The sequence below is a fragment of the Eptesicus fuscus genome, chromosome 7 (assembly GCF_027574615.1).
Source record: "Eptesicus fuscus isolate TK198812 chromosome 7, DD_ASM_mEF_20220401, whole genome shotgun sequence".
NCBI classification, from domain to species: Eukaryota; Metazoa; Chordata; class Mammalia; order Chiroptera; family Vespertilionidae; genus Eptesicus; species Eptesicus fuscus.
The window spans coordinates 30,606,364-30,632,605 of record NC_072479.1 but is presented as its reverse complement, the minus strand read 5'-3'; positions in this window follow the sequence as shown (position 1 = coordinate 30,632,605).

Below are 26,242 nucleotides of genomic sequence, written 5' to 3'. Positions count from 1 at the left end.
TTCATCTAGAAGGTCGTCCAGAAGGATGTCCGGTCTAATTAGCATATCATGCTTTTATTATTATAGATTATTATTTGGACTTCTACCTGTTCTAAAATTTTGCTCTGTGAGTGATGCTGATGATGAGTTAGTCTGCTACTATTTCTCAAGTGGCCATAAAGTAATACTCCTGGGAATCATAATCACAACATCAGAGAGCAAGAGGGAACCTTGGCTTTGCCTTCTACACTTTACAAATGAAGAAGCTGTGGTTTGGGGCAGTCAAATGACATAGCTAAGATTTCATGTTCACAGTGGATCCAACGTAGCTGGTAAAATGTTGAAGTACTGGCTGCAGGTTTCAAGCTGCATGGCCCAACACCAACCACATAGAGTTGGTGAAAACATCCCTTGTTTGGAGTAGAGGTAGACACAAAACTTGCCAGGAAAGATTTCATCATGGATTTTTCATGGATGGCATGCATAGAAGTTATTACTACCTGAAACTCCTATCTCACTAAATTCAATTTGAGTCCCTGGTTTAAAAAGAGAACTCTTCACTTGAGGATATGTTTATGAATCGCACCTAACCAAACACAGCTGGTCTAAGTAAAAGTGGCACACCGAAGCATTTGGGTAGAGTGAACTATTTCCAAGGACCCGTTCCAGTCCTCTGGTGACACTGCTTGGTTATTTCTTGTGATCCAATGTTAATTTGCTATTGCAGTAGGTTCTGTATGTACAATGTGGAAGATTCCAGGAGACGTACCAAATTGGTTGCGATCCTTTGTGAAGAAATTGGCTAGCCTTTCCCCCTTTATTTTACTGGAGGCTGTTCTATATAAAAGGTTTTCAGAGCATACTTGCTAAATGAAAACTCTTTGGAGGTCAGAGAATAACTGTGAACTATGAATAGCATGTTATTTTCCCATTGCAGTGAAACAACAGTATACATATTTGCGGCAACCTTTCACCAACTTTGGCCACCTTTTCTCTGTTATACACACACACGTGCAAGCACAGATGTGTGCACACACACAAACATACACACCACACACAGTGGCTGGGAGGTCAACAACTAAGCATGAGTTCAAACATAAGCATCTATACATTTGATCCTCCAGGAAAGGAAGTCATTATGAGGAATGAGGCATATTTTAAATGTTTTGGTTAGGAGAGGAAATAAAGTGAGATGAAAGTGTTTGTCCTTAGGTGAGTGATTTAAGCCCAGGCAAGCAGGAGTCAAAGGAGATCAGGGCAGACATTTCTTAAGATACTGTTATAAAAACCTTGGCGCATCTCTTTCACACTCGCCGGTGTCTGCCACAATCAAACTACTGCCGTGATTCATCGAATCACTCCTTTGTATGGGTCACTTTCCAGTCCTTATTTGGAAAAAAGAAACACCACACAGATAAAGAGAAGATATGACGAATGTAGATTTGTTGCTCTCCATTTTTAGGATAAAAGAAATTGCCAAATTGACCTTTGAATGTCTTAGTTTTAAACATACTTCCTTTTGGAGATTAGCCAAATCGTCAAACAGTATGGATTTTCTAATACAGGAAGCAGCACACTCAGTAATTCTGAACACTGATGAAAATGAGGTGAGCAGTGGGACACCCCGACTGTGTCATCTCTCTCCTTAGGCCCTAGGTCCCCAGGTGACATTGTGTCCCACTACCTGATCCCTCTATTCAACTTGCTGCTGCTTGGAATTTCAAGGCAGTGGGGTCCTTCCCACAGATACACATGAAAATGAACATAATTTTAATTATTTTGCTCTTTCTCATGCTCAAGATTTTGTTCCTCTTGTCATTATATTTTTTGCATGCAGAGCATTTTACAGTTTTCTAAAGGGTTCTCAGTCTTTATATTGAGCACTTGAAAACAATTCGGCAAAGTAGACAGGAGAAACATACAATTATCTTCCAATGCAAACTCCAGATAAGGATTCAGAAGCTCAGAGAGGGCACATGACTCACCCAGGATCGCCTTCAGTATGAAAGCAGTCGGTCTCCCCATCTTAGAACTTCAGTCTAAACCCTGGGCTGGTGGTGATGATATGGGCACAATCAATGCCCTAGTGTCTAAGGATCAGATACGATTGAGGAGAGTTTCCATCTAAGATTTGCACTTAAAACTGGAGACAAACTGCATTTCTGCATGGTGAGAGGATTGCGGAAGGAGCAAAAGATTGCTCAGTTATAAGAATACATAGGCTCACAAAAATAATTTAGCTTTTGTCCAACAGCCCTGTTATCTTTCTCTCTTTGTTCATACATGGGGGGGTTGGTATTAATTGTGTCTATGAAAATATTGTACCTATTGAAGCTCTGTCCTGGCAATCCAGGTGTCAGCTGTGCTCAGACAGACATTTGCCATTCATCCTCTATGGGATTTTTAGTGCCACTCCCCAGTTTTTGTGTCTACCCATCTCTCACATTTTGGGGTTCTTAGCCCCACTTCTGCTGTTCTCTTGTGGTTTTTACTTCTTTTTGCTCTGTGAAGCACCGGTTACAGAAAACAGACTCTTCTTCCATTTCCCCCCAAACCACTCACATTTTTGTATGTAGCCAGCTTTAAAGGTTGGAGGTGACAGAGTGGATTTAATTGAACATCCTTGTTCTTAAAATTTCTCCAGCCACACGTGGAATTGCTCATCAGTTACCTCTCTCCACACGTTTTTCTCTCCCTCTCAGGCAGCGCTCTCTGCTGCCTGTACCACAGTCTCAAACCTCCTGTTATCTTCTTACGCAGAGGCCTGCAGCCCCATCTTACTATAAGGCAAGCGGATTATCCAGGTGTTTTCCAAAAAACAGTTTAAAAACTGGCAGCCCACAGGCTGAATTTAACTTCTACACATGTTGAAAAAATGTGAACAAATGTTTAGGAATCAGAGTTTTCCAACAAACAAATCATCCTACCCAAGCCCAGCTGGTGTGGTTCAGTGGTTGAGTGTTGACCCAAGAACCAAGAGGTCATTGGTTTAATTCCTGGTCAGGACACATGCCCCGGTTGTGGGCTCCATCCCTAGCCCAGGGCGTGCAGGAGGCAGCTGATCAATGTTTCTCTCTCATCGGTGTTTCTACCTCTTTATCCCTCTTCCTTCTTCCTCTCTCTCTCAAAATCAACAAAAACGTTAAAAACAAGACAAAACAAAAAAAACACCACACCTGAGTTTCTGGCTTTCCTTGAAATACAAGATACCTGGCAACGGGGGCCACATCTCTGCTGGCAGCTGCTGCTCCATTCACACAGGACGTTGCTCTCGCGTGTGTCACTGTCCCCACACTCTGCTTCTGCGTGGCCTCTAGAGGCATTCAAGGACAGCACTGCTGCTGTAACAAAGCCACTTCTGCCATTAACAGGTGACTCCAGCATCTACTCTTAATGTATATTTTCCTCCACTACTCGTCTTACAAAGGGGCTTTGGCAGGCGTCCTCAAACTACGGCCCGCGGGCCACATGCGGGTGTTTTTGCCATTTTGTTTTTTTACTTCAAAATAAGATATGTGCAGTGTGCATAGGAGTTTGTTCATAGTTTTTTTTTAAACTATAGTCTGGCCCTCCAACGGTCCGAGGGACAGTGAACTGGCCCCCTGTTTAAAACGTTTGAGGACCCCTGGGCTTTGGGGATATTCAAAGATGATGATTACCTAGAATTTTTTAAATATTTGAAAATGTCTTTAAGACTACATTTTCCATCATATCTTTTTAAAAATCGAGTTGTTTCCACTTTCCAGATATTATGAAGAGTGCCGCTATGAATATTTGTGTACAAGTTCTTGTGTGGACACGTGTTTTCAATTCTTTTGGGTGGAATTGTGCAGTCACAGAATAACTCTACATTTAGTTTTTTGAGCAGCTGCCAAACAGTTTTCCACAGTGGCTGCAGCATTTTACGTTCCCACCAGCAATGTATAAGGGTTCCAAGTTCGTATCCTCACCCATACTTGATCTTTTCTATTTTTTTGTTTTTTTAATATTGCCATTCTAGTGGGTGTGTATCTCATTGAGTTGTTTATTTGCCTTTTTCTGATGGCTAACATTACACCATTATTTAATTTTTAATTATATTAATAATAAAGCTTGCAAATGAATTGGGGAAGTAAGAGGCAATATTATAAAACATTTCTTTCTCTTTTCTCTCAAGCAGTTTTAATGTTGTTAACTAATTCAGATAATGCCTGACTCATAAAACTTAACTCTTTGTTAGAGTTTGACTAATGGATTTTTGCAATTTATCATGTCAGAAAAAAAGAAAATAAAGACCCCTTCCTTATTATGCAACATATTGCCTCAGAACAGTATTACTTTTCATATCCCTTATCTTGCAACCCTATCCCATTCAGTTACATTTATACAAATAGTTTTAAATGCCTCCTACTGCGGAATTTAATTTTGATTGATGAAAACCCAGTCTCAAACCTATGAGAGTGAGCTGCTGAGGGAACCAAAAAATGAGACAGATGTTTAAGAACATGCATATTCTATTTCACCTTTTAACTTTAACTGGAGATAATAAATGAGCATTAGCAAAATAGTCCATATGCAGGGATTTTGCTCTTGAATTTGGCAGTTCACTAGAATTTTTTCAATAATAAATGGTAACCTTTGAGTCTATAAATACATGATATATATAATTTGTAAGGTAATTAAAGTTTACTTAATCACTTTCTCTGCACAGGTCTATGCCAAACCCTATTAAAAGTTTCATCAGTTTAGAAATTTCTTATCTGAAGGGTCTGGTTGCCCTCTCTCTCCCCGTAATTGTCTTCAATAGAGTGAACTTGATTAATGGGCTGTTTCATTTTTCAGGATAAAGCTAACATTTTCCTTTTCCCAGCAATGCTAGCAAATTACTTGATTAATATCAAAAGGCTCTCATTCACACATAACCTTTGAATAAACAAGTTGTGATACTGTTGGCAACATGCTAAGAGGTATTCCTGTAAGTAGGCTATAAAGGAAATTGCCTTTGTAATTAAATGTATAAAGAAGGAGCCTGTTTTTTGCTTGCTGCAAATCTTTTTAAATTTTCTCTCTTATAAGTGGAGAATGTATAATGAGATTGGGCCAAAGCAGAATGCAGAATATACTTTTCTATGCTGGGATTCTATTTGCATTTCCCTCACCACTGGAAGCCTAGGAAGAAAACTTTAAAACATTTATGACATAAATAGAGTTTCTAATTCACAATTTTAGGGCTATCTATCTTTCCCTTTAAAGTGTGCACACAGATAGTAATCAATCCCATGTTGATTAAAAAATAGGTACCCCTCCAAGAGACTTTCCTAATATTAATTACTAAATAACCAAAGTCTGGATACCAGCTGCTCTAATGAAGCAGAGAAAAAGCCTTTATGAATAAAAAAAGAATTCTCCATTAAAGTGGAGGAAAGAGAGAAAAAAAAAAAAGAATATCATGCTCTGGTTTATATACCAAATACTTTATATAAGCCCTATTTTGTATAAAAAATTAAACCTACCCTTTATTGCAGTATTGTTAGTTGTCTATCCAGTATTAATTTCTCCCTTACAGATAACTATGAGAACTATTAGAACACCAACTTTGTCATAGTTTTTTGCATAGATCCAATTGATGGGTTGTTACTGGTCCAAGCCAGAGGTCAGCAAAGTATGAGCTCATGGGCCAAATCAGGCCCACCATCTGTTTTTATACAGCCTGTGAGCTCAGATTGTTTTCTACATTTGGAATGATTAAAAATCAAAATAATAATATTTCATACTATGTGAGCGTTACATTACATTTTAATGTCCATAAATAAAGTGTTATTGGAATATTCAATTGTTTATGTATTGTCTATGGCGACTTGCAGGCCAGAATGGCAGGATGGAGTGATTACAAAAGAGACCGTATGCCCTGCAAAGCCTAAAATATGTACTATCTGGCCTGTTATAGAAAAAGCTTGCCGACCCTCGTCTAAGCCAATCTTGATACTCCTGTCTCTTGCTTTTCCAGGCTCCACTCCAGCTGGCAGTGCCCATGTGACAATGAAATGCAAGCGGAGGTCTGCTGGGGGAATTCTGGAAAAGCTCTGCTTTCTTCACAAAGGCTGGCATCTTAACTCCCCTTCAGGTCTTGAATATGAAAGTGAAATCTGGACGTGAGAACAGCCATCTTGCAACTGCGGGTGATGAATATAAAAGTAAAAGCCAACATGGGAAAGGAAAGGACCTGCATTCCAGGTAAAATTCTTAAGCAGCTGAACCAAGGCCAATACCTGCTATTGCCAGACTACCTGTTTAATGAGAAGCATCCCAGTCTGTGAGGCAGTCTTCATTTGCATTCAGTCACTTGTAGGTAAATGCCTTCTCACTGACATGCCCTTCTCTTTCTTCCTTCAGGCATAGAACCTATTTGGTCTCAATAATATACAAAGAGTTGTGGGGCCAGAGGACTCTTCCTGGTATTTGTTCAATATGCAATTTGTAAATAGCCATGTAATCTCTCCACAGGTAAAGTCAGACTTGAGTTTGCTCATCCTAACAAAATATCGTCTTCTGCAGCATTATCTTGACATTTGGAGAAACGGTTATGAGAATAGTCTCTTCTCTTTGTTACTACAAGTAGCTCACAGCAGAAGGTCATCAACACTGTTTGGTAATGGCACCCTCCCCCACCCCTGATTTCCCCCCAATCAGAGTTAGGTGTCTCACCCTCTGTTCTCCCATTATGTTTAGGTTATAGGGTTGGTCCACTCATTACACTCCATTATGTGTTTATCAGTTTATTAACTAATCTCTAGATGCCTTAAGGACATCACCATGTCTTTTACCTCTCTGTTACTCTAGAATCTAGCAAAGGCACCGAGAGGTTAAGTAATTTGCCCCCAGTCACAGAGTTGAAAGTGATCGATTTAGGACTGGGATTCATAAACAGCAGTTCTACTTCCAGGACACTACTTACTTAATACCATACTTTAAGGCTGTTTCTCTGATGTATTAGTGCAGGGAATACAGTATGAAGAAAACCATTACCTTCCATTATGGGATTATAAAGCAGAATAACATAAGATAAGGTTTTCACAACGGAGATGTAGATCCAGATGTTGGGTTTCAAGTCCTGGGTGTAGCGTGTACTGTATAACTTTAAATACTTTAATCTTTCTGTGCCTCAGTTTTCTTACCAATAAATTGGCATCATAATAATACCTAATTCACAGGTTTGTTGTAAGGATTGCATGACTTAGTATAAGTAAAGTATTTAAAACAATGACTGGTATTTTTAGGTATAAAACAAAGTTTAGATATTATTGTTGTTGTAGTGGATAGTTTTGTAATTATTAAATTGTGATAATAATAACAATAGCTATTACTATTATCCCTACACTTAAGGGACATGTAGTCAGACTATAAATGACCTCACAGATTATTGTATAATGACAAGCAACAATTCAATGTTAAGCAAGTATATCAGAGTTCTTCAGAAAAACAGAACCAGAACCAACAGCATGCATTGGTTCATGAGAAGAACTGGCTCACAAGGTTAGGGAGGCTGAAAAGTCCCAAGATCTGCTGGTGACTCTGGAGAGCTGATGATATAGTTCCAGTTCAAGTCGGAGTTTGAGTTCAAGAATCAAGAAAGCCAGAGCTGGAAGTTTCTGTCTAAGTCTGAGTCCGATGTCAGGAGAAGACCAATGTTCCAGCTCAAAGACAGTCAGGCAGAGAGAGGAAAATCTCTGATACTCAGCCTTTCCTATTCAGACCCTCAATGGATTGGATGAGTCCCACCCACATTGGGGAGGGCACTCTGTTTTACTCAGTCTGCAATCCAATGTTGATCTCATCCAGAAACATTCTCACATACACCCTCACAATAATGCTTAACCAAATGTCTGCAACACCTGCAGCTCAGTCAAGTTGAGACATAAAATTAACCATCGCAAGTATCATCAACTTGGCACCCATTCATATCTCTTTAAACCATACAAATCTCTAAATAATGACAATATCTAGGTCATAATTATGCCAAACATTATGCAATTTTTGAATACTATGCTATAAAGTCAATGTATCTAATGTTACATGATAAGGAAATAAGAGAGAAAAGAAAAAATGGTATTTGCTTGGTATACACACATACCCATAAATATTCATAACAAAGAAAGGAAGAAATACTCCTGACAATTACAGTCCTTGTTTCTGTAACTGGTCACATGTTCATAGCTGGTATTTATACCTACTTTCTTCTACTACCCATTCTGTGCTCTTTTTGCCTTCAGCAAATACCTCAGTTGGTTGTAGTTCTTTACCTGGTAGAGTGACCCAAACCTTCATTCCTGAGGTTTCTGAGCCATTAATAGTCCTGCCTAGATTGGGTTGTTGAAGTTTTCTGATGACTTAATCACATTCCTTGCCTCAATTTTGCAATAGCAGTCCAATTTTCCTTGATAGTCAGGATCAATCATCCAAGCCAATATCCTAAGTACATTCTTTGAGTTAATTCAGAGGCTTGAGGAATATATGACCAGGTGGCAGTCTTAACTTACATTTCAATGGAATCATTATTTCACTTTATGGGTACCTTTACCCTCTGAGCTTTTCTTTCTTTCTTTTTTTTAAATTGAGTTTTGTGTTGTTTAATGTTTGCTGCTCTGAGGCAACCATATGATGATGGAGAGACATGGATAAAATCGTCACTGCCTGGGAAAATATGTCTGATTAATTGGGAAGAACACTCTTGTCTTGAGTAGTACTCATTCGGCTGGGAGCAGGATTTGTTACCTGAAATGAGGAGAGGAGAAAGGAGCACAAAGCTCTAATCAAGGCCTGGAAAAGCTGGGAGGACCCAAGTCCCAGAGAGTCAACCTTACTGAGCCATCAAGCCAAGCATGGGAGGTAAAATCAAAAGCCAGAGGGTAAAGATCCCTGAATCCAAACCTGGATCCAACCAAGCAGTGAGTTGAAAATGCTGGAGCAAATCAAGGTGGTTTTCACAATTGCTGAAAAAGTTCCTGCAGTGTCAGGAGTTACTCCCTGTGGGCTATAGGCTGGCTGTACTACTCAGGATACACAGTGGGCTGTGATGCTTTAAAGTATAGAGTAAAATATAGGGAAGAGAGGAGTTGGAGCATCATCTGCTAGTCAAAACACCATACTTCTTATAGCCCTAAACGATTTCATTTTGTTTGGGCCTTTTTATTTCTTTATATAGCTATTCATGCATTCATTCATTCATTCACTCACTCATTCATTCATTGATCTCTTACCTATCCAATAAGGAATTGAGGAAATTTAAAAGACCCTATATAATGAAAAGTAATGATGCAATAGAAATAGAAGTAGAGAACTATAAAAAAGAAAACATAAATACAAATGGAAAATTATGGCAATCTATAATAATAAAAATGTAATATGCTAATTAGGGGCAATCATGCAGGTAGGCAGGCAGAGGCAGTTAGGGGTGATCAGGCAGGCAGGCGAGGTTAGGGGCAATGAGGCAGGCAGGCAGGTGAGGGGTTAGGAGCCAGCGGTCCTGGATTGCAAGAGGGTGCAAGCCAGGCTGAGGGGGACCCCCCCCCCATGCATGAATTTCATGCACCGAGCCTCTAGTGTAAAATAAAAAGACAAATAATGGAACCATGTTTTTGTTTAATTTCTCAATATTAAGTGAAAACTCGCAAGAAAAATATAACAGAAGCCCATCTCATTGTATCTTAGCACAGTGGTCAGCAAACTCATTAGTCAACAGAGCCAAATATCAACAGTACAACGATTGACATTTCTTTTGAGAGCCAAATGTTTTAAACTTAAACTTCTTCTAACGCCACTTCTTCAAAATAGGCTCACCCAGGCCGTGGTATTTTGTGGAAGAGTCACACTCAAGGGGCCAAAGAGCCGCATGTGGCTCGTGAGCCGCAGTCTGCTGACCACGGTCTTAACAGGTAAAAAGGTCAAAATGAAGAATGACTTGGGTCTTTAGGAACCTATATGTCTCATTCCATCTCTCATCCTCTTCAAACCTATTAGGAGCGCTTGGCTCTGTTTCTTAACCTGTTTTACTTTTCCTTAAACAACGTATCACCACTTGGTGCAAAGGACCAAGAGTTAGCCATCTCAAGTCTTTCTCTGCCACTTGACCTTGGAAAATTTATTAAACCTTTCAGATCTTCAGTTTTTTCATCTGTTAAATGGAGATAATGTGGATTTTAAACAATATGTGTTGTTTAACGTCAGCATTATGCATATGTGATGCACTTACCAGAACACTCCATGACATTTGAAAATGCTCAATAATGGTAGCTGTTCAAAAATAAAATATTGAAACATGATCTTTAAGTTCTCATTTAGTTCAAAAATTCTGATTCTGTGACTTGACTCATTTATTGTGTAAACTTTCAATAACATTGCTCTTTTATCAGTGTTTGCTATAATAGTTTATCTCTGAATCACATAAACGATTGTATTCTCAGCATAACCACTAGGGAGCTCATGTAAAATAAATGCAAACTGATAGCAAAACTGACTTTAAAGGTTTGTAAATCCTTATAAGAAATGGGCTACAGATAAAAAGTTTTGCCTTGGTTTCAAATGAAACTCAATTTAAGACAAAAAGTTAAACCAAATACCACAGTATAAAGGAAAAGTACATAAAAACTCTCTAGCTCTTTCTTCCATCATCTGCTTTGCAAAACACAATAATAATTCTAATACTGAATAGATTGAAAAGCTATTTTGGACCACAAGAAATTGTGACAAAAGGATAACTTTTCCAATGAATGTCACTGATGTTTACAGGAAGAAACACAGAATATTTTTTCTAGGAGAGATGCTGGTTTGGGGGAATGGGTGGGGTGGACTGGCTCAGCAAGCTGGGTTCTACAATGAATGGTTCTGATAGCTTCTTGGATGCTGCCAAAACAATAGAAAAATTAAGGTTGAAATAAAGACAGGATGCACCATGTAATGAAGACCTACTAAGTGATCAGAACTGTGCCATAAGCTTCACTTTATCTTCTTGCTTAACCCTTATAATATCCTGAATGGTTCAATTCTTTCTAATTTATGAGGAGAGAACCGAGATTACAAGAATTACAAGGACTGAGTAACTGCCCAGATCTAACTGCTGATAGATAAGCAGATAAACTGTGATTAGAGAATGAGTGTGTCTGACTATAAAACACACTGTTTCCCCTCTGCCAGGCCGAGAGAACATTTCTCTTGGGAAGACAGCTGCAAACCTATTTCAGCTGGGCTTGGCTGCTATTTATCAGCACCACAGTGGCTACCATCTTCCTGATGGGGATTCAGGCATTTAGCTGACCATGCATGGAGAAGATTGTACATCTGTTCCTTTATCTCCTTAGAGGGTTACCAAGGTGAGAGCGGCTGTAGTGGGAACAGACGGAGGCAGGGTGCAAGAATGATACAGATGATATCTTATCACTCCTTTTCTCAATTTCTCTGCAGAAAGGGGAGAGTTTACTGACAATAATAATAATTAAAACTATTTTGTACACAAAAAATATTTTTATCATTCGTAGAGAACTTTAATATATATGGAATATGAATACATTATTTTATATATATGAGTATATACACACACACACATTATCCCATTAATCTTAATGGCCATAATTTGTGGTTGCAAAGAGGGCACTAAAACAGAAAAACCTAAAATGCTAGCAAGTGGCAAACACAAGCACAAACCCAGGTCTCCTAACTACTTTTTATCACAATCCCAACACTCTAGTCTAGAAGATGCCTGTCTCTTGTAATATAATTTGCCAGTTTCACAGGGGAATGGCAAAGCTTACTTCCTATTTGAAATTAAGATCCTTTACTTCCTCAGAGAAAGCGTCTATATACAAAACATAATGGCATAGAAATGAACTGACTAAATCAACCATCTACTAGTATGCACATCCTCAAATATTACCCTCCCTTTGCTTCCTGTGGCATCCAAAGTAAAGATCAACAGGAACAGTAGGAGGTTGGGAGAGCATAGAAATGAGAAGTTCAAAAACGTTGAATAAGATGTAAGAATAAGCCCTTACGAATGGTGAAATCTTGGTTTAGAAATACTACCTTTTTAGAAGGGCCCTGGGGGTGGAGAGAAGTGACCCATAGATCTGGAACTATGTGCACTCTCTCCCTTTTTATTTTCTTGTTTTTCAAAGTGTGTGATTCTGTTAAAATAGTCCTCAGCCAATGGAATACCCCTTGAACAACAACAACAACAACAACATCGCTGGCATTCTGACTAGGAGGTTTTGAGAATGTTTTTTAGATAAAGCTTCTCTGTTTCATGATAATTATATTTGATCGTCAGTATCTTGAAAGCAGTGCAAGGTATTCATGGCAGATGGAATTAACATGTACCAGCAATTTGGTGTAAGAAATAATTTCTCTCCACCTTGTATTTGCTGACAACAGATGAGAAACAGCGCTGTGCAAATGTAGTAGAAAAAATCCTTTTTTGGGCTCCTGATGAAACATGTAGCAAAACATGTGATTTGGGTACAATGTTTTATTCATTTTTATTTCTTTATTGAAGAACATCAAAAGCCAAAAAAATGGAAGACCCACCCGGTTCATCACAGATATGTAAAATCATAGAAGTGGAGAAAAGAAAACATCTATGGCAATGATTCTGAGCTAATACTGAAACTGAAACATGACTTGATCTCAAATTACTTCTTTTAAATCAACTTGGGAAATGACATAACCACATTTAATTCCTCGGAGAAGAATTGTTCAGTTCCAACCATCTGCTAAATTAAGCAGCAGTGATTATAATGAACATTTACAACAGACCCAATACAAAAGGGGATAATAGCTTTATGCATAAAACAAAGTCCTGGAAGGCTACTGCATTCTCAAAGATGAAGCTTACAATTAGGAGAAGAGGTTTTTCAGTGTTCCTGGACCTACAGGCCTGGTGAAGGTCAAAGTGCAGCATCACGTTTCCTTAAATTCTGAATTGCTTTTTAGGAAAAATTGTCAACAAATGCTATCCAGTGACCAGTATTCCAGTTTTTCTTTTACCCTGTCTCATCAGACCACCAGTTTTCTTTTTCCTTGTTGTAATGTAGATTTTGTTCCTTAATTCTTTATTGCCCCCCTCTCTGTAGACGTGAAATAATCTTCAGCATAACTTCAGACAAATCTAAGAGGACCTGTCAAATTTAATTAGCCTCTCTCCTAAGTACCAGCACCCCTGCAAGATGTATTATTAATTAGGTTAGCAGTGTTCTTGGGTCCTTGAATGAATGTATGTTCAATGTTTCTGCAGTTTTCTGGCACTATTTATGTATGAGTGCAGATCCACACACATTTTCCATGGAATGGGTTGTCTCAGACTAGTATTATTGAAGTAAGTTAATAATAGTAATAATAATAATGGTTTGTTTTTTTTTAGCCTTGCCTATCGTGGGATGTCATCTATGTCCATTCTTCACCAGGGAACCTATTTTCATAGCGCAAAGTCACATTATTAAATATTAGCAGGGATTCCTCATCAAAAAAGAAAAGAACAAAATTGTGTTCACATGTAGACCCATGTCAAGTTCCTTTCCCTCCAAATGCCACTTGAAACTAATACGGTAATGGCACTAAGGCACCTGAGAGAGAAATAATTTATGTTTTAGATTTTTCAAAAACCTGGTTCTAATTATGTTGCTGTCCCACTGACAGAATATGAAAGCCTGATAAAAGGGTGACCTTCCTCTCCCTCCTTACGCACATGCCTGCCACCGCGAAAGGTATTATTTATAGTCTCTGCAATAGTCTCACTCATGAAATGCCAGTCTATGGAACAAAGAGATCTGGAAGTTGATTAAAAGCAGGAACTATTGTTGTGTTTAGGGATGCGGCTGACATGGCAGACCCCAGTGGAAACACAAATGGTTTCCCCTACTCTAGCGACATGCTCACACAGTAATTTACTAAAGTTAAAACTTTAAAAATTATATAATGCAAATGATATTCAGTTCAGGAATCCTTGTGAGCTTAATAAGCACAGAGTTCCTGAATGGCTTTCCTTCCTTTTATATCACTAACTGTACCTAATGGAGCGAAAGTGAAGGTTTAACAAGGATTTCTTCTTCTTTCTGGGATAATAATATAACCTTAATGCCATTTTGTAGGAATATCAGCATGATTCATTGTAAATAATATATTACTTTGTGAGATCCAAAGACTTATAAGAAAGTGTACACCCCTCATCCATCCGTCCACTAAATATTTATTCATTCAACAAATACTGTATTTCTTAGATCACTACCAAGTTCTAGGCACATAGTCAGTAAGAAAGATCGTTTCTTCCCTCACCTGGCTTATATTCAAAATAGAAAAGACAGAATATTGAAAAGAATGATTGATCAAGTCCTTTTGATAGACACTGTGTTAGGTTCAGCAAAGAGACAAAAATTGTCCTGAGTGTCTCTCCTAGTGATGTAGCATCCTAGGTGCATCATCTCCTAGATGTTCTAAAGGTTTCCACACTCCAGTGGAAACTCTGAGGCAGAAGTCTCCAGACCTGTGAGCCTACATGGGCTGGTCCAGTGTTTGTCTCTGTGCTAAGCAGGGAGGACCGATGCCAAAGCGAATGGGCAGGAGTGGCAAGAAGAGGGACGGGCTTGCTGAAAATGCTGGTAATGTGCCAAAGCCACACAAATGACCATTAGTTTTGCAGAAAGGTATAGTATTCCTCAAGTGACAAATGTTAAATTGAATACAGTTCTGCTTGTTTAAATGGCAGGTTAGGGATTGTTACTTTTACTTCCTGTGAGGCTATAGAGACAAAATGAGTGCACATCAACTGAAGAAATACTGATCTTGGACCTCCCTTATATCCTTAGGAGCAACAGCCATCCGGGGTTTTTGCTTTTTCCCTGGGGCATTGCCAAAACTGCTGTGGGCCCACAAAAGACTATTTCCTCCTCAATCTGGGGGTTCTCTCCCTCCCTCTCCTGCCCTGTGGTTGCAAGTGCTGCTCTGGAAAACAACAATGAATTTGCAAGTAAACAGACATTTACAATCTACTTCAATGTTTATAGACTAAAATTTGTCTGGCTACCTCACCTTTCCCAATAGTTGGTCCATGCTGAACTGCCTCTTCAATTTTGAGGCAATATTTGTACTATCTTGAAAAAGGACCAGGTTCACAGCTGAGTGAATCTTCTGGAAATGAATGCATTTGATGAATTATTTATTGAAACTCTTGGGGATGTAACTGCTGCCTTGACAATAACTTTGGCTTTTGAGTGAATTATGGGGTCTAGGATATTGGCCCCAAGGAATCTCTTGGAGGGAAGAAAAGTAATACGTTTTATCACAGCACTAGAGAAAGAGCAAGAGAAGTGAGAGAGTTGGTAGGTTTAAAGAGCTGTCTCTGCAGACTGCCTATGTTCCCATTATCTATGCGAGGTTTATATTAAAAAATGATATCTTGGCAGTCAAATAATTAACAGAATAACTAAAAGAAAACTAGTTAATTCAGTCAATTCAGTGATTTAGAATCAGGTAGACGAAATAGCTCATTTTATTAAAATCAATTTGGGGGAGGAGAGCTCTTTCTAGATGTCTTTATTCAGTTTTGCACAATTACAGCATAAATAAGTATTTTCTTAGGATGTAGATAATTTTCAGCAACTGCTAAGGTACAGACAAAATTGAAAACAGATGTTTTTATGAAAAGCCATAGCTTGTTTGCAATGCTTGACTTCTCTTTGCCTTGGATCTGTCCTTATGTGAAGTTCTAACATAATTTACATTTCCGCATTTTAGATGAAACAAATATCATATACCTGTGATTTCCAGCTCCGTCACCACACATGAAATTGTGAAAATATTTTATTTATCTAGTCTTCATTTTGTGACCCAGTGACAAAATACTCAAGTGTTTGCATGTTAGGGCAGAAATAAGAGTATCATTCTTTATTTCTATGAATAGGGGCCCAATACACGAAATTCGTGCAAGGGGCTCGGCCCTCACAGACGCAGTGGCTTGTCTAAGCCCTTGCAACCCAGGCTTTGTCAGGAAGGTTGTCTGGAAGGCCGTTTGGCTGTCTGAGCTATTTAGCATATTATGCTTTTATTATTATAGACAACTGGCCTGGGGCACAAAATTCGTGCATGGGGAGGGTGTCCCTCAGCCCGGCCTGCACCCTCTCCAATCTGGGACCCCATAGGATCGGGACTAAACCAGCAGTCAGACATCCCTCTAGCAATCCGGGACCACTGGCTCCTAACCGCTCACCTGCCTGCCTGCCTGCCTGATCGCCCCTAACCACTCTGCCTGCTGGCCTGATTAACCCCAACTGTCCCCCCTTTAACTGATTAACCCCACTGTCCCCCCTTTAACTGATTAACCCCAACTGTCCCCCCTTTAACTGATCACCCATAACTGCCCGCCCCTGCCAGACTGATTGCCCCTAAATGCCCCCCAACCGGCCTGCTCACCCCCAACTGCCCCCCCCTGCTGGCCTGCTCACCCCCAACTGCCCCCCCTGCTGGCCTGCTTACCCCCAACTGCCTCTCCTGCTGGCCTGCTTGCCCCCAACTGCCCTCCCCTGCTGGCCTGATCACCCCTAACCACCTCTGCCTTGGCCCCACCACCATGGCTTTGTCCGGAAGGACGTCCAGAAGGTCTCCTGGTCTAATTAGCATATTACCCTTTTATTAGTATAGATTCTGTTCCTATCCACTCTGTGATAAATTGATACCTTCTCACAAGGACTTGTACATGTAGAGCTCTTGACCAAGACATGTCTTTCTACCATCTGGTCACTTCTCTAATTGTCCAGGTAAGGTCTCCTTCCCTCAAATGTCTGCTGTTTGATTCCAGATCTGGTGGGTCCTGCTTGTGGCTCACACCATTTTGTGCTAGTTCCTGTTCTGTCCTGCACCAACTCTGAAACCAGATGTGGAATGGACTTAACATCAACCCAAACAATGTGTACTTACATGGGCGACAAGGCCTTGCTGCTTTATGCTCTCAGCCTCTGACATATTTGTGGTGATGTGACTCTCATTTCATTACTTTTTAAGTTTCATGCCTCTTGCTCTACATCTCCACAGGTCTCTTGGATTGGGAGCAAATCTGGAGGATCCAGCACACCCTATCTAGCACGATCCACAAATGTTTCTTTGACACCTTCAATCTCCAGTGACTGTTTCTTGAATACTATGTGCTAGGCTGGATGCTGGAAATAGAGTTTAGACAACATAGACACAGTTTCTGCTCTAAGGGATCAAAGAGTGTCATGGTAGTCATAGATACAAATCAATCACTCAATCTATCTATTTATTTATTTGTTTGTTTATTTTTTTAATTGATTTTAAAGAGGAAGAGAGAGAGGGGGAGAGAGAGAGATGAGAGAGAAACATTAATTGGTTGCCTCCTGTATGTGCCCCACTGGGGATCTAACCTGCAACCTTTTATGCATAGGATGATTTTCCAACCAACTGAGCCATATCAGCCAGGGTTCAATCAATTATTTAAAAAAGATAGATGTTGAAGAAATAATTACAAATGTAAAGGTTGTTGCAAAGTGAGAAGTAAAAAGTGCTATGGGAAGGTAAATGAGGGAAAATTAAACAACCTCAGAGGGTCAGGGAAGGATTTCCAAGAAAGTAACATCTAAGCTAGGATCTGAGATATGAGGAAGAATTGAATAAGTAAATGGCTCTGTGAGAAATTGGGGGGGAAAGCAATGGTGACTCAGCAGAGGGAAAATGTATGAAGAAAATGCATTTCCAGAGAGCAAACCCTAACTGAGGAGGTCAGATAAGGATAGTATGCTTTCTTCAATGAGGCTGACAGACCAATAAAATATATATATATATCAAGGGGGTCCTTGTAAGTCACAATAAAAGGCTCAGATTTTATTCTAAGATAATGAGACACCATTGAATGCTTTATTAATATATTTTAAATTAGTAAATGTTCTGAAAGTACAAACTAACATAAAACTACTAAATTAGACCTCTGTAATCATCATTGAGCCTAGTATTTTGCATTTTCTTCACATAGTTTGAAGAAATATAATGTTTCATTTCAGCTAAAATCCAAAACCCACATCTTTCTTCCTTCCTCCTTCCCTCCCTTTCTTTTCAGATAACCACTATCCTAAACTTGGAATATGTCATTCCTATGCAATGATGAAGCATCGAGTGAAGCTCAAAATGTGCAATTCCCATGACCTTGCAATTTGTTTTCTAAGTTTTAAAGAAACTCTCATACATTTTCACAAGAGACAGTTTCAAGAAACTTAATTGTAGCATTGTTCATTGCGTTGAAAAAGTAGTACTAACACAATAGCCCTCCACAGGGCTGGTTTTGTCATAAAATTGAACCCCATTCATCAGTTGAAAAAAATACCTTGGATCTTATGAATTGATGAGGATAGCATTAAAAAATAAGATGTTTAGTTGAAAAGGTTAGTTCCCAAGGAATATGTAGTATATATTTCATGCATAAAAATAACAGAACTAAACAAAACAATATCTATTATTTATGGAAGCTTATATGTATAATAATATAAAAACATTGAAGACTTCTAAGCAGGGAGATATACAGTAGAAATTGTGTTTTAAAAGCTCAGTCTGTCTACAGTTTTGAGAATGTAATCACAAGGGTAGACCAGTCAGGAAGCTATTATAGTAGAGTAGTTGAACAATGATTGGAACTTCAATTAGGGCGAAAAGTAGATAGATTTTAGAGCTATTTGGAAAGTGAGTTTAGGAAAGGGAGTTTGCCTATGAGGGTGTACGGGGTGGAAAAAGGTCAAATGACTGTAAGTTTCTGGCTTGAGTAACTTGACTACTTGTGTTTCTTTGTACTGATGTGGGGAATGAGGATTGTATGACAGCTTTGGTAATAGGTGGAGGCAATTAATCCAATTTTTGAAAAAAATAATTTGGGTTGCTTTCTCCAATTAGAGAAGTCCAGGATGTATAAGAAATGGGTCTAATGGTCAATAGGGAATTCTAAAATTAAGATAATTAGAACCAACATGCAAGATATTGACAGAAAACTTGCAAGATCAATATTGATTTCAATCCCAAACAATCTCTTTCAATTCTTAAAAGACATGGCATACTGCAGACTCAAAGAAGAGAGGTGATTGCATTACACTTTTGCTTCTTTTTAATTGCCTAATGTTTTTAATCATATTTGCTTAACCCATATTAATGTACACAATTATAGTAAATGTTAAAATATTAAAAAATAAAATTAAGATAAAGTTTGAGAGACACCCATCAGTGGGAGATAATTACATTTGGAAGAGTGGGTAATATTGTTAGATAGAATATACAAGAAGAGATTAAAAGGTCTAGGACAAAGCCCTAATGGACACTAAGATGTAGTGCTATCAGTGGAGGCTGGGAAAGAGAGGCCGTAGAGACAGAAAAAAAGGAAAATTGGAGGGCAAGGTATATGAGGTCATGGAAGCCAAGGAAATAAATTATTTCCAGAAAAAGGGGGTGGCTGTCAGTTTTGAATACTGCTGACACTTTAAGCAAGAGAAGGAATGAAAAGTATCTCTTGAGTTTTTCTATATAGAAGTCATTGGTAATATAAAAGTGAGCATTTTCAAAAGAATGGTTGGGCTGAAAGCCATTTGGGGTGGGTTGAAAAGTAAATGGAGAAGTGGAAATGGAGATAAGATATATAGACATCTTGTTTGAGTTGTTTACCTGGGAAGTAAAGGGAAAAAAAATAGGTAGGAGCTGGAAGTTTAGGGAGCTAGGATGAAAGGGAAAATTGTATAATTTTTTTGGTATAATTGTTTCCTTAAGAGGAGGCAAAATCAAACATGTTTACGTGCTTCTGGGAAGAATGCAGTAAAGAGGAAGAGCCTGAAGATACAGGAAAAAGGGAAGATAACCAATAGGCGAGTTTCCCCAAAGAAGGTAAAATCCAAAGCATTCAACAATGATTTATTTATTGTTGAATTAACTGATAATTGAATAGGAAGAATGATGTCATATCTCCTGAAACTTCAGCAAAGGGTAAAAGGATGGCTGTGGATGTCAATAGGTTTCCTGATTTTGATAGTGGGAAAGTGAGGGTTTTCATATATGATTGCTTCTACTATATCTCTGAGGTGGGAGGTGAAACCATCTGTAAAGAGAAAGGGGGCAGATTTAGAGGTTTTTAGGAGAGCAGAGTTTACAATAGTGGTTATGGAGGATTGGAATACTATTTAGTTCTAGATTGAGGTTGAAGATTTTTAATTTATGGTGATGCTAATCTCCTTGGACCACCTTTATGTATCTGATTAATTTTTTTCATAAGAGTCTCCCAATTTTTTTTCCTACAGACAAACTATCTTTTGAGATGTGCCACACATGTCTGAATTTGCAGTCAATATAAAGCATAGATCAACTTCAGGGAGCTCATGCTGTTTTCTTAGATGATGTCTGGCCTAGTTATAGTTGAGAGAACCCTATAGGATGACAATATTCTAAGACTTAGCTATCTCTAAGTGTGTCTTAAGCATCTCTGGACTTCTAAATCTGTTACGTTTTTAAGCCCTGAAGGCAGCATTGGGTATTTTAAAGATCTCTATAAATGACAATGTGAGGCTAAAGAGTTCCATTTGTCAAAATGTTTATAGTCTGTTACACAAGTTTCTTCAACCCTGTGCTGGAAGTAAGGGTCCTATTGGGTGCTTCTTGAGTGTGGCAACATTTGTATTGCACACATTTTTTTTTATTGTTGTCATTTAGGTATATTCTTATTATGGGAAAATGTAATAGGTGGTTAGAAGTCTGAGAACACTGAGGAGTGTTCTAGTATGGTTACTGTGGTCTGATTGACTCAGCAGCATCTTGACACACATTTGCCTTTCCATATATTCAAAAGAACCGATGTTTTCTTTTTAAAAGTGACTTCATCTTCCATCATAAATGTCTGTACTCTAAGGCCTGGTGAGAAAATTCCTTGGAAACCAAAGAACCTTTAGTCATTTAGCATGTATGTGGGTGTTGTTCTTGTTTTTTCTCTCTCTCTTTAATTTATAAAGTCCTTTGAGTGAATAAATTAAAAAGTGGTGTGTTAATATTCCACATTTTGCTATTTTTGAGAAGAATTTATTTCATAAGCAAGTTTATAATTTAAACAGTGTTTGTGATCATCTATGAAACTTTGAGTTATATGTATGCCATGCAAACTAGTTGAACCATTTTTCCTGGATTTTGATCAGAAGGATCTAGAATAGTAGAATGATCACCAGTTGTGGAGTAAGAAAACTTGGATTCTACTTCTAACTCTGATTCTAACAACTGTAACCTTGAGTAACTCTTTGTCTGGGATCCAGTTTCCTGACCTAAGAAAAGAAGAATTTTATTAGGTGATCTTAAAATGTTTTTCAGATCTTAATCTCAATTTTAGGAATTGACACAGTTGTTGGCAGCATGAGGAAAGGCTAAATGTTGTTGAGGATATTAATTCTTATATGGTACGATTTAAAATGTGCCTGCTGAAGCCTGGGGTTTAAGTTCATAATATTCATTCATTAATGCATACTTTTATTCAAAAACGAGTGTCACAAACTTGGGGGGACAGCAATTAACAAGAAATGTAGCAGTCCTCAGGTGGTTCACATTATAGCAAGGAAGACAAATGGGTCAGCTGATTCTTGGAATAAATATGATAAATGACCCTGTAATAATATCTACATCTCAGCCTTCTCCTTTTAGTATATCTAGCCTCAGATGTAGACTTTTCAGTTGGCTGTCTTACAGCACTTCAAACTTCACACATCTCAGATTCACTAGTTGACTTTACACTCTTGTCTCAAAACCTATTTCTCCTAATTTTTGTAAATTATACCATATTCACTTATTTGCTTACATAGAAATCTAGAGTGATTTCTGATTTCTGCCTTTTCTCCATTATCTCTACCTCCAATCCATCAGCAAACCCTGATCAGATTACATTCAGAACTTTCAGTTCCCATGGCTGCCTCTCTAATCCAAGCCACCATCATACCTTACCTGGACCCCTGTAAGAACCTTGTTACTACTCTCTCTACTGTCATTCTTCATCCTATGTCAACATATTACAAAAACAGTAGCCATTTTCACATATGTAGTCATTTGCAATTAATAAAAACTTGTGGGTGATACAAAATAAATTATTTAAGAAATATGACTGTGGATAGTTCCAATCTTGTAATAATAATGTATAGCATATTTTCCATAGTAAATATACAGTGAATTACTTAGTCTCTATTAATATAGGGCTGCCTCTTTTGTATTATTCTCACTACCAGGAATATTTATAGTTCTCTTATTAAGACCCCCCCCCCCTATATCTCTAGTATTCTTAGTCTATCATATAATAGATGCCTGATTAAATTTATTGACCTAAAATGAGATATTTCTGCAAGTTACTGTTAAGTTCTATAGTGCTTACACTCTATACCATATGAATTATCAAAACAGATCTGAATTCTATTTTGTAATATTAAAAATGACATAATCACTAACATCTTTAGTTATTTTCAGTTAAATTTCATTTAACTTTTGGATAGGTAATACATGCACATGATATGAAGTCAAAAGTACAAAAGAATATATAGTAAAAAACAAGTGTCTGTCTCATCTCTCTCCCGCAGCTGCTCGGGATTTCTGTTATCACTAGTTTCTTGCATATCTTTAGGGATATTCTATAGAATTCAGGTAAGCACTCATATTCTCTTTATTTATACAATTAGGAAATATTGCTTCATCATATTTTGGTATCTTATATTGATAATTCTATATAGAGTTCCCTTATTCTTTTTATGACTGCATAGTATGTCATATTATATTAACTAATCCTATAGTAATAGACATTTCAGTGGTTTTCAGTATCCTATCTAATAAAGAGGGAATATGCTAATTGACCAGCATGCCCTCACAAAGATGGTGGCACCCACAGCCAATAAGGAGGGGATATGCTAATTGACTGCCACACACTCAAAGATGGTGGCACCCATAGCCACAAGATGGCGGCGCCCAGTCCCCTCAGCCCCAATGGGGTGGCATGCGTGCGGCACGGCCGGGCCCACCCTCAGGTGGATCCAGCTGGTCCGCGCACCTGCCTCCAGAGTCCCCCAGTCTCCTCAGCCCCCAAGTTGCCCAGGGCCAGCCCGAGGTGCAGGCAAGCCTCGGATGGCGGCTGGCCAGCCACCCAGGACCATCTGAGGCTCAGGTAACCAGGGCCGGCTGAAGCTTGCGCTGCCAGCAGTGGCAGCAACAGAGGTGTGATGGGGGCATTGCCTTCTCCTTATCACTGGGTTGCCTCCCACCCCTGAGGGCTCCCGGACTGTGAGAAGGGGAAGGCCAGGCTGAGGCACCCCCCATCCAGTGCATGAATTTTCATGTACTGGGCCTCTGGTTTTATTATAAAACTACTTATCTTAGTCTGTTTCAGCTTTTATAACAAACACTGCAGACCAGGTAGCTTATAAATAAAAGAAATTTATTTCTCATAGTTTTGGAGGCTGGAAGTCTGAAATCTAAAATAGAAATTATTTTTATTGTTTTCACATTATAGGATTTTATATTCATTGTATAGATATTGGAGAGTAGAGAAATGTGTATGTGTGCGTGTGTGTGTGTGTGTGTATATATATATATATATATATATATATATATATGACCAAAATGAAAATCTTTCTTTTAGCCTTTCCTCTGGTTATATTTTAGTTTGTTAAAGTCATAATTTAATATAAAGTTTTATTGTTTTTACTTAATGTATTTTAAATATTATCACAGTGCTTTTTAATAACTACAAACTATTCTACCTACAGTTATATCATAATTTACTTACTGTCATCCTATTTTTAAATATCTGGATTATAGCTATTCTATCCTCTCTAATAATAGACAAATATGCAAATTGACCATACCTCTGACACACCCACAAGCCACGCCCACAAGCCACGCCCACCATCCAATCAGAGCGAGTATGCAAATTAACCCAAACCAAGATGGCTACAGCCACAGAGAGCAAGGTTTCCTAGGTAACAGAGGAAGCCAAGCTTTCCGCCTGCCATTGCCAGGCCTAAGCCTCCACTCAAGCTACAAAGTTTCAATTATAGAAGGTAAACAAATTCAAACAAATGGCGGCAGAATGGAGCTTGAAAGAGCAGGCCAGGGTTGCTGCTGGCAACAGGGGAAGCAAAGCTTTCCGCACACCCTGTCCGGGCCCACCCGCTTAAGGCAACAAAGTTTCAATTATAACCCCAACACAAATGGCTGCCGGCCGGCCTCTGAGAGAGCCCTAGGCTTGGCTCTACTCCAGGCTACAAAGTTTCAATTGTAGAAGGAAAATAAATTCCAGATACCAGGGCCTCCACTTGGGTTGCCAGGGGGCGTGGCCGGCCTGCAAACCATCACAGGCCCCTCACTCAGGCCACCCCATGCCCCAAGGGAAACCCCACCTGATCCGGGACGCCCTTCAGGGCAAACCAGCTGGCCCCCACCCTTGTACCAGGCCTCTATCCTATCTAATAAAAGAGAACTCTGCAGATTGATCATCACTGCAACACACAATATAGCTGCCCCCATGTGGTCAAAGATCCTGCCCCCATGTGGACACAAGATGGCCACCACAAGATGGCCAGCAGGAGAGGGCAGTTGGGAGGCACCCGGCCTGCAAGGGAGGGCAGTTGAGAAGGACCAAGCCTGCAAGGGAGGGCAGTTGGAGGTGATCAACCCTGCAGGAGAGGGCAGTTAGGGGGTGACCAGGCCGGCAGAGGAGGGAAGTTGGGGGCAAACATGCTGGCAGCAGAGTGGTTAGGGGGTGATCAGGCTGGCAGGCAGAAGCGGTTAGGGGCAATCAGGAAGGCAGGCAGGTAAGCAGTTGGGAGCCAGCAGTCCTGGATTGTGAGAGGGATGTCCGACTGCCCAGTCGGACATCCCTCAAGGGGTCCCAAATTGGAGAGGGTACAGGCTGGGCTGAGGGACAATCCCCCTCCGTGCACGAATTTCGTGCACCGGGCCTCTAGTGTTAATATAAGGCATACAGTGATGGATATCTTATAGTGTATATCTTTGTCTGAATTTTTTTTCATTGGGTAAACCTCATGATAGAGCTATTTTTATGCATTTTTAGATGTATTTAAATATTCAACAACTTATAATAATAGCTAAATTTACTATGAGTACTTCAGGAATATTTCCTTATTACTCTTTTTTTTTTTTTTGTATGTTTTATTATTATTCATCCTTTAAAACTCATGCATTGGAGAGCTCAGATTATGTGGCCAAGGTCACATAGCTAGTTTGTCTAGATCCAGTTGTCAAGCACATATTTTTCTGTCAATAAGGATATACCATCTGAATTAGTTTATTTGGCTTCCATAATAAAATACCACAGACTGGGTGACTTGAACAATAAATTTATTTTCTCACAGTTCTGGAAGCTGGAAGTCCAAGATCAAGCAGGTTTGGCTTCTTCCTAGGCCTTTCTCCTTGGCTTGCAGATGGTTGCTTTCTCGCTGTGTCCTTATATGTTCTTTCTCTGTTATGCACGTCTGTGTTCTAATCTCCTATTCTTATAAAAATACATTGTATTGGATTAGGTCCCAGTCATAAAACCTCATTTTATTTTATTTATTTTTTAAATCTATTCATTGTACATATGCATAACCCATAAAACGTCATTTTAATTTAGCTACTTCTTTAAAGGCCTTATCTCCAAATAAAGGCACATTTTGAGGAACTGGGGGTTAATACTTCAGCATAAGAATTTTGGAGGGATACTTTCAGTCCATAAAACTATCCTATAATAATGTTTTCCTAAAGGAATAATCTTCATTACACTCCATTGTGAAATGTCATTTCTTTTACAATGTAGAATAAATGGAAGTACTATTTTTTAATTGAGAAAGAATATTTTGTTTTTAATTTTCCTGGAACTTCTAGACAAAACAACAAAAGAAAGTATAACAAAAAGGAAGAAACAAAATTATTAACATTGATAGATTATGTAACTATACAACTAGAAATAACTACACTGAATTAACTGAAAATCTCTTAAAATTTTGAGGAATTCTGTAATAGCCTCGATATAAAATAGATATTCAAAACCAGTAATTCTTCCATTACTTATTAAAATTGTTCTAAAAACAGTAATTTTTTTGTAAAACTTTTATTACAAAATATTTAATATATACAAAGTCATATTTCACTTTTAAACCTATATATATATATAATTTAAAGGATAACAATGAACAAGCACACATACACTCCACATGAGCTTAGGAAATAAAATACATACAGTTCCCTGAAC